The sequence below is a fragment of the Canis lupus genome, chromosome 2 (assembly GCF_048164855.1).
Source record: "Canis lupus baileyi chromosome 2, mCanLup2.hap1, whole genome shotgun sequence".
NCBI lineage: Eukaryota > Metazoa > Chordata > Mammalia > Carnivora > Canidae > Canis > Canis lupus.
This window is the reverse complement of record NC_132839.1, coordinates 89,285,409-89,294,087: the sequence shown is the minus strand read 5'-3', so window position 1 is coordinate 89,294,087 and position 8,679 is coordinate 89,285,409. Positions and strand designations below refer to the sequence as shown.

The window sequence follows — 8,679 nt, the reverse complement described above, 5'->3', positions numbered from 1 at the left end:
GCCCCAGACCTCCTGAATCAAGTTTCCTCATTTTGAAACATCCTCAAGTGGTTCCCGGTACGCAGATTAAAATGCGAGAGGCTCCCCTCACTAAGACACTGTTGTAGTTTACTTGGGCTCCTTGGAGGCCATCAGAGCTCATTGGGCATGAGAGAGGAGGCTAGTGTTAAAATCACAACCAATTCAATTCACTGCATCCCCCACTGCCACCAGTGAGACAACCCTGCTGAACTTTTTGCGGGCCCCTATTCAAGAGGATAGATTGTTTATTGCCTGGTTAGGTTTCAAGCAGCAACTGTCCTCAACCTTGACCATCTGACTACACCTGCAAATGTATTTGCAGTTCTTGATCTCTCAGTATTGTAATAATCGAGGAAAATCAGCTGCTCTGAGATCCTCACATTCAAAGGTATATTAACAGGCCACGATAAGACAAAAACGAGGTGAACATTTTAGGGCAGGAAGGCGAATTCCGACCTTCCTGTAGAACTTCTATGTTCACCGGCGGATTTGGTCTTCACCACCCTGAAAAGTAGGCAACACAGATTTCATTATCCCCACTTCGCAGATGAAGAAACGAAAGTCAATGGGAAAGTCAGGGACTGACTTGAATTTTCACAAGGAGCATGGGATGCAGCAGGACACAGACTTTCATCATCTGACATCTTTCAGCTCTCGGTGCCATAAGCCTTGCCAAGTTTATATAAGCTGGATTACTGCCAAACCAACTGCAGTTCTCTAAGCACCAACATTCAGATGTGCCTTGCCGCTTCGTCATGCAGGGTAAGTCCATATTATAAATGTAAAGTTATTATATCGTTTAGCCACATTTCCCCAGACTTGTGGACTTCAGGAAATCCACCGGCTCCATTCTCTATGTGGCGGGAGACATGATTAGGGGATTTGCTTCACAGCAGAGATTTAGTTTAGCCAGACAGCTTGCAACAACTTACAGTATCATCCATGAAGTCGATGCTGAAAAGGCTTTACCTACATCCCGTATCTCCAGGTTCCGTATTGGAACTATATGTTCTAATTGGGTGAGAGGCTTGCTAAATTCCAAGCCACCTGATGCCTTTTATCCTTGTATTTTAATTGCTCACCACCGTACTGCATTTAGATGGAAAATAGGTCCTTGGGGAGGAAAAAATCTGCCAGTGTATCTACTGGCGCGGGTTGAATGCAACGGTCCACAAATAACTTTTTTTGTAACTAAATAAATGTGCTTCTAGAGTGTTCTTTTTAATCAAAAGTTGGGGAGGGCTGAAAACTAAATTTCATTCTAAGTCGCTTTTCTTCAAATATTTGATTCAAATAGATGAAGTTCTTTTTAAGAAACAGGATAAATTTGCATTTCTTTGTGTATGTGTGTATATACAAAATACTACATTATACGGCTGATAAGGAAGTTATTTAACTTAGTATATTTAGGATTTTCCAATAAACATTCTGGGGAAATATGGTCAATTCGTTTTGTTTTAAAAATGTGTTCACAAAATTAAAGTTCTTTATATAAATTAGAAAGGTTGTAGGGAAAACAAGAAGCTTTTTTTCAGATTAAGGTAAAAAAAAAAAATGCCACAGCTCTCAGCCTGGGTAATTCAAAACTAGGTTGACAATCTGTCAGAACTGAACAGTGAAACTGTCACATGCACACTTGTCAAAATAAATGAAGTATTTGATGTTCAAGTTCAGGTGTTAGTTAACCTGTCAACAAATGGACAAAAGAGAGGAAAGAAGACAGACCTTCAAAGTCTCAGCCATTGGGTTTTCCAAAGCCCAGACTCCTTCAGATGGGTGATGATAGCAAATGGTATCAAAGAATGAAAACCCAACTATGCTGGAATGGTGAGTGCCCATAGAACATGCACTTGCAGATTTGGGGAGAGTCTGGGGAAATGCAACGAAAGGTGCATCCTTAGTCATGGAAGGAGACTCAGCCATTGACGAGAATTTGGGGCACGGGTGGGGGACATGGGCATAAAGACATAAGATCACGTGGTGGGGAGACTATTGGATAACAAGGTGGTCTGACATGACAAGTCATTTTTATTTCCCATACTGATTTTTGGCATGGATGTAAATTTTATACACAGTGACTGGAACACCTATCAAAATATTCTCTTCCATTCATTCATATGTAACCAAGGTCTGGTGAAACAAAACTCATAAATTACTTGAAAGATCTGTTTTTCCATCTTGGAAAGGGAATCCTTGGGTAAGTCAGACAGTACGATGCATACATAGCAACAGGATTACACTGGGAAAACGCTGGTAGTCGATTAACTTCGATATTATGAAATCCAGTGTTCTTGGTAGATAAAAGTTTGGCACAATAGAATAGCATAGAGTGGTCAGACTGTCAGAGATGCACGAGTGAATGGGTGTGTTTCATTATTTCTGAACCTTGGTTTCTTCATGAATAAAGGACCTGTGCTCATCAACCAAATCTCAACAACGTCTATTCGTCACTTGGCTTGCATCAAGCCCGGCACTGTGTGATATGCAGAGGAGATCATGAAGGAAAGAGAATTCCTGCCCTCAACGAGCTGACAGTCTAGAGGTGGATCCATACAGGTTAGCAAGTGACTGTGGGAGAAGGATGAATTCTTACCTAGCCCTGACTGCGTGCTTTGTATGTTAGTGTTAACGTATCCAATTCACACAGCCCCGTAAGAGCACCACTGCTAGTTTTGCCATACAAAATCCTGCCCTAAACCTAGCAGCTCACCCTAACAATCACTTGGTTAGCCACAGCTCTGTGGTCTGCCCACTTAGACAGTGCTCAGCTGGGTCGACTCACGCATCTGTGGTCAGCGAGCAGCGACATCGTTAACTCACGTGTCATGCAGTTGGAGTAGTGGGGACAGCTCAACATCCCCATTGTATTGAGGGACCCCCCTCATCATCCAGCAGACTGACCCGAACTTCTTCATTTGGTGATATTGCAGAGTTTTTAAGACCAGCAATGGAAAGCAGGTGACACCGTACAACACTTCCCAAGCCTCTGCTTGGTACCCATTTGCTACCATTGTCTTGTTGGCCAGAGTAGGTCACAAGGCCAGCCCAGATTCAAGGAGGGAAGCAAAAGGTTGCCTTTGATGGAGGAAATCATAAAGTCGTATTATAAAAAGGTTTTATACAGGGAGAGGAAGAATTTGTGGCCAATTTCTTACCTACTCTAGGGACGTATGAATAATATCTCTGTGGGGCATAGAGAGTTTAAGTGATCACAGCTCATCAAGCCAGAGGAAGGGCCAGGGTTCCAACCGGGCAGTCTGGCTCCATAGCCAGTAGGTGTGTCCCCTACACTATAGTACAAGTGCCACACAGGGCTGACTCATGTGCTGGGGAAGATTTAGGAAGAGCCCCTAACTTAATTTTGGGTATTAGAGAAGCTTTCACAGAAGAACCAACATCAAATCCAAATCCTAATGGGCAAGGATGAATTAATCATCTGAAAAGGAAGAAAGGACGGGAACACCCCACATAGGCAAAGTACTAGAGAGCACTAGTTAATTGACTGAGACAGTTAATTGTACATCCAGAGAATTGCAAGTAGTTCCCTGGGCTGGAGAATAGGGAGCCAAGTCCTGTGGCGGGAGAGGAGAACTTCGGCCGTGCTGTAAATGTATTAAGACCAAAGGTGTAGACTTTTATCAGAGACATAAGCAGCCCCTTGAAAGGTTCAGTCTAGGGATTCATAGGTTCAGATTCTGCTTTCGATTCTTTTCCATGGCACCTATGAGGAGTAAGGATCAGAATCAGGTAATATTTCATGCAGGGAAATTATTTGCAAGGGTCCTGCAGTGACCAAACAGGAAATTAGTACCTGAACTAAGAGAGACACAGTGGGGATGGGGGAAAAAAAAAAAGACATATTGGAAAAATGTTTAAAAGTGAATATATTGACTAGTAAATGTTGTGATAAAGGGGTCTTGATTACATCCAGGTTTTGGCTTAGATGCTGCTTGGAGATGATGGTACCATGACCTGAACTGGGGAAGTCACTGAGTGAAGGCATTTCAGGGAAAGAAATGATATCTTTTGATTTACATGTGTTAAATCTGAGACACCTACAGGAAGGAGTATGTCTAAATGAATATATTCAACTATGAGGCAGGAATGAGCCTAGAATTCCAGAGGGACTGGATTGGAGGAATAGATATAACGGTCATCTGAATATGGGAAATATTATCCAAGGAGAATATGTGGAATAATATGAGTAACATTTAGCATTTGTTAGGCATTTGTCCTGTACTGAGAACAGGTTTAAAATACTTTACATTATTTGACAAATTTAATTCCCACAACCATCCTAGGAGGTAATACTGTTTTACACCCATTTTACAGATAAGGAAATTAAGGCACACAGTTCAAGGAGTTAGAGCCAGCATTCAAGCCTGAGCAATCTGGCCCATGCTCTGAAGTTACACCCCTCCTGTTTGCAAAATAAGGGAAGATTCCAGTGCAAAACCCTGCACAATACAAATACCATTAAACTGTGGTAAATATAACGCAAAAATCCAAACTTGAAATATAGAGGTTCATAACAAAGTAGGGTCATGTCACTAGGAGGTAGATGGGAAAAATACATGTCTCAATCATAATGCACAATCATATACACACAAAAGTTCATTACTAAAAGAGAGTGAAAATGATATCAACCGATGGTCCACAAAACTGGGAAAGTCCCCTCAAAAATCACAAGGTGCAGGCTAGGGGAGGGAGTGTATTCTAACTCCATCTCGCCCTGCCCCATCGATGGCCCCTCCTGTAGAAGATGATCACATTATCCTGCCCTATTGCAGAACCAGAACTCAGCGCAGGATCGGAGCCAATTTTCAAATGCATTTTATCAGAATTCTGGCCAGCCTTGTACCATGGAAACCAAGGGAGGAGAATTTTCCAGGGAGACCGTGGCTACAGTAACAGGAGGTAACAGGATGTCAAGTACACAGAGGCCTAAAATAACTTACCCATTGTATTTAGGAGCAAAGAGATTATGAGAAACCTTCTTAAAATGATTAGCAGGCAACTCTGCGTATTTAAGATTGCTCTTTGAATAGTAACATTTGCAGACAACAGTTACATATACTTGGTATTTCTGGATAGTAATAAGAGGTATCATTTTTGGGTGCCTTTCATATGCAAAATTCTGGAATTGACACTTTTTATTATTGTCTAGCACCTACCTACAAGGTAGCAGATCTCCTTTTTTTGATTTTAAAGATTTTATTTATTTATTCATGAGAGACACAGAGAGAGAGGCAGAGACACAGGCAGAGGGAGAAGCAGGGTCCCTGCAGGGAACCCGACATGGGACTCGATCCCAGGACCCCCGGGTTATGCCCTGAGCTGAAGGCAGGCGCTCAACTGCTGAGCCACCCAGGCGTCCCTAGCAGGTAACCTTTTGACAAGTGAGGATACCCACATTCAGAGCAGGGACCTGAGATCACAAGTCTGATCATTGGCAGAGCCAACATGCAGAGTCAGAAATCACCAAATTCACAGACCTTGGTTTTGTGTGTGTGTTTTTTAATTCTTTATATTGCACATGCAGTCTCCACTGAGTTCCTATGACAAAAGAGGGTAGGATGGTCATAAATGGTAATCAGCTAGTTCAAGGATCTCCTCATAATCAGTTGTTCCAACTTCACCTTCACCATTTTAACTGGCATTTGTAAACCATAGCAGTTCAAGCAACCTCTGGCTTCACTTGTAGAGACATTTTAATAAATAATAAAAGGGTCAGAAGCCAAAAACAAGTTGAGGAGAAAGAAAGGGTATTGATTGATGTCTTATCCCCTTGGTTCTGGGGAAGGGAGTTGGGTGGCAGTAGGCAGTGCCCCTTGCTTGTAATTTCTGAGCCAGGGAAGTTACTGAAACCAGCATTTGATGATGGGGCCAGTTCAGCAGTCCAAATCTCCATTTTATCTACTCAGAGTGGGCAGAAGTCATTATAAAGGTAAATCGGGGACTGAGAAAAACCTCCAAAGAGGAGTTTTGCTTGGACTTTGGTAAGTGGAATCTGGATTTTTTTCAGATGTGAACATCCCGTGACTCGGCTCCTTTCTATCCAGTTCATACGCTCTTAGGATTCGGCATTTTGATAGCATTTAAAGGGCGAGGGGTCTGTAGTGACTGAGAGATAACCCATAACATGGAGCATTCCTTCTTGAATATCAGCATTTTTAAATACTTTTTAAGACATTGAAAAACCATGGTTGGGAAAAAAACCTAATGAGTTTCATTCTAATATTGAAAGATAAAGATTAAAAACCATCCTTTGCTGAGCAGTGATGTAGCAGGCAATTTTGCAAACATCATATATATATATATGTATATATATATATATACATATAATATGCATTGTAAATTATCTAATTTAATACTTACAGGAGGAAGGTGCTACCATTTTACAGAAGAACACAATGAGGGAAAGAGAAATGAAGTATCTTACCAATGCGACTGGCTCCATGGAGCAGTGGATAGTCTGGAATTACCAGCTAAGCTGATAAATAGAAATGAGTCCAAAAAGAAAAGTCTAAAAATTATTAATAAAGCCTATCAGGTCAAGAATAATCACAATATGAAAGGCCATTAGTCTTGAAAACAAACCTCCATGGGAAGCAGAGAAAGTGGGACCAGTCAGGAAAGCATCTCTGACCCTGGGTCTGGGTGAGCTGGGTTTTTACATCAGCCAATGGTATTTGTCTTTCAGTCTTTTTTCTTCGACCATGAGTTTTCCCATCTGTAAGATGGGAGTAGCCATGCTTCTCAGCAATGAAATGGGGTTTAAATGTGATGGTGTGTGGAAAAGACCTTAGTAATTTGCATATCTTTATCTGTTAGATCTTTGAACAATTGGGAATGATCCATCTGTCCAATGAATTAAAGGCCCACAGGGCCTTACAGTAAGTATCATCAAAAGAATAATGCTAATGAGACAATTTGTGATGCTAGGTGAGCAGGAGAACATTCTTTTTTTAATTAATAGAGATTTAGCTAATGGCACATCATCAAGGATCAATAACGAAGCAGATGGTAAAAGTAAAACATAATCATTGTTTTTGGTAACCCTCCCCCCAAATGCAATGGTTTTAGATTGTTCAAAATGAGTACACACCATGCTTGGGATTAAGGGTCATTTTCAAATAATGAACAGCAGTGCATAAAATCATAATAGAGCCGAAAAGCCTGATGTGAGCATTCTAACAGGAAAAGGTGTTTTGTGAGTGCAAAGTTCCTGCCTGCCCCATGGAAAGTCGGACAGCTACCCTCCCTGTTTTGCCCCAAGTTCCTTTTCTCTCAAAGCATTTTATTCATTTCCTATTCAGGACTTATCACAAATTTTCAATAAGACTTTTTTGTGCATTTAGTTGTTTAATGACCATCTCCCAACACACGCACACGTGCCAGACACACACCTGGAGTCTCTAAGAGGACTGGAATCCCATTTGGGTTTTGGACAAATGGAATATCCAATGCCAGCCTGAGTGCCTAAGGAAACATAAGCAAGCACTCAAAAAAAAAAAAAAATCTGTTGAATGAAAGGCCAAATGAGTCTCTGTTGTTTCTGGGTTACCCTTTCTGCTACTCCTCAAGGCACAAAGCACAGAGAGGACACTTCTTTGTTTTCACACAGTAGAAGGATCACACCTTTGTAAGCTTTACCCTGAGCATTATTGCTCTGATATGCATACTACCTGTGTGTGTCACAGGGAGGGGGTTTGCAGAAAGCTGATTTGGAGCTATTCTGGGAAGAGAAAGGAGTCTTATTAGAGGGTCCAGATCTCACTGCTCCTGTTGAGGCATGCCCAACTCAACCTCTAGGTGCAAGTGACTTTCTCCAACACCACACGAAGTTTCGGGGTTCCCCTGGCTCTTAGTGCAGACTGTCCTCTGTGAGGAGCCACCGATGGCTCCTCTCTTTCCCCAGAGGCTGCCCAGTTGGTCTAGATGCAGACCTAAAAGGTCCCATTTGCAAGCCCAGACGGGTGAAGTTCTGAACGTGAATCTGGCCTTGAACTCATGAGCAATGCCCACAACAAGTCCTCTCAATCCCCCGGACACACGCTGTTATGCAGCACTACCTTCATGGCACATTCCAGGACCTGATGGCTCATATTCTCCTTCTACTGTCCCTTCCTCTGGGGCCCCAACCCAGAACATACCTTATATCCCTGCCCTTATTATCCTCTGGTTTCTAACATTGAAATCTGATGGATGATCGAGAAGGTTCTCATCTCGCCTGGCCCAAATTATGAGCAGCAGGAATGTCAGATCCCTGTCCCTTGGGGAAAGAATAGATATTTTCTTTTTCCTTCTGAAGCACAAACTATATTCTCAGTGTTCTCTGTAATTGGATGATAATGAAAAAATGTTTGCATTATCTACTGGGGAAAGTCAAAGCCCCACCCTCCTCCCGACAGGCCACATGATTCCATGATGCCCTGAAGAAAAAGCTAGCTGCAAGTTCTAACATGCTTCCCACATTCCATCTACCTCTCAGATAGAGGGAATTATCACCTGGATTTATAAAAAGATCAGATCCTCGGAATTAAATGCAACTCTATTTCTTGGGAGGTAGTCCCATCTCAGGAATACTTGGAAAAAGAGAATGAATGAACAACTAACACCCAGATTATGATTTCCCAGATCTTACTATTTGCCTGG

At 42.0% G+C, this 8,679-nt stretch overlaps 1 long non-coding RNA gene across 2 annotated transcripts; it reads left to right on the top strand.

Annotated features, from left to right (window-relative positions):
- The first annotated feature begins 395 nt into the window (after positions 1 to 395).
- On the top strand, positions 396 to 6,559 carry LOC140610673 (uncharacterized). Of its 2 annotated transcripts, none has more exons than XR_012012241.1 (3): positions 396 to 783; positions 2,429 to 2,577; positions 6,402 to 6,559. It is a non-coding gene; the product is annotated as an uncharacterized lncRNA (long non-coding RNA). The 2 variants fall into 2 exon arrangements; XR_012012242.1 differs by lacking the exon at positions 396 to 783 and adding an exon at positions 1,701 to 1,848.
- The last annotated feature ends 2,120 nt before the right edge of the window (positions 6,560 to 8,679 follow it).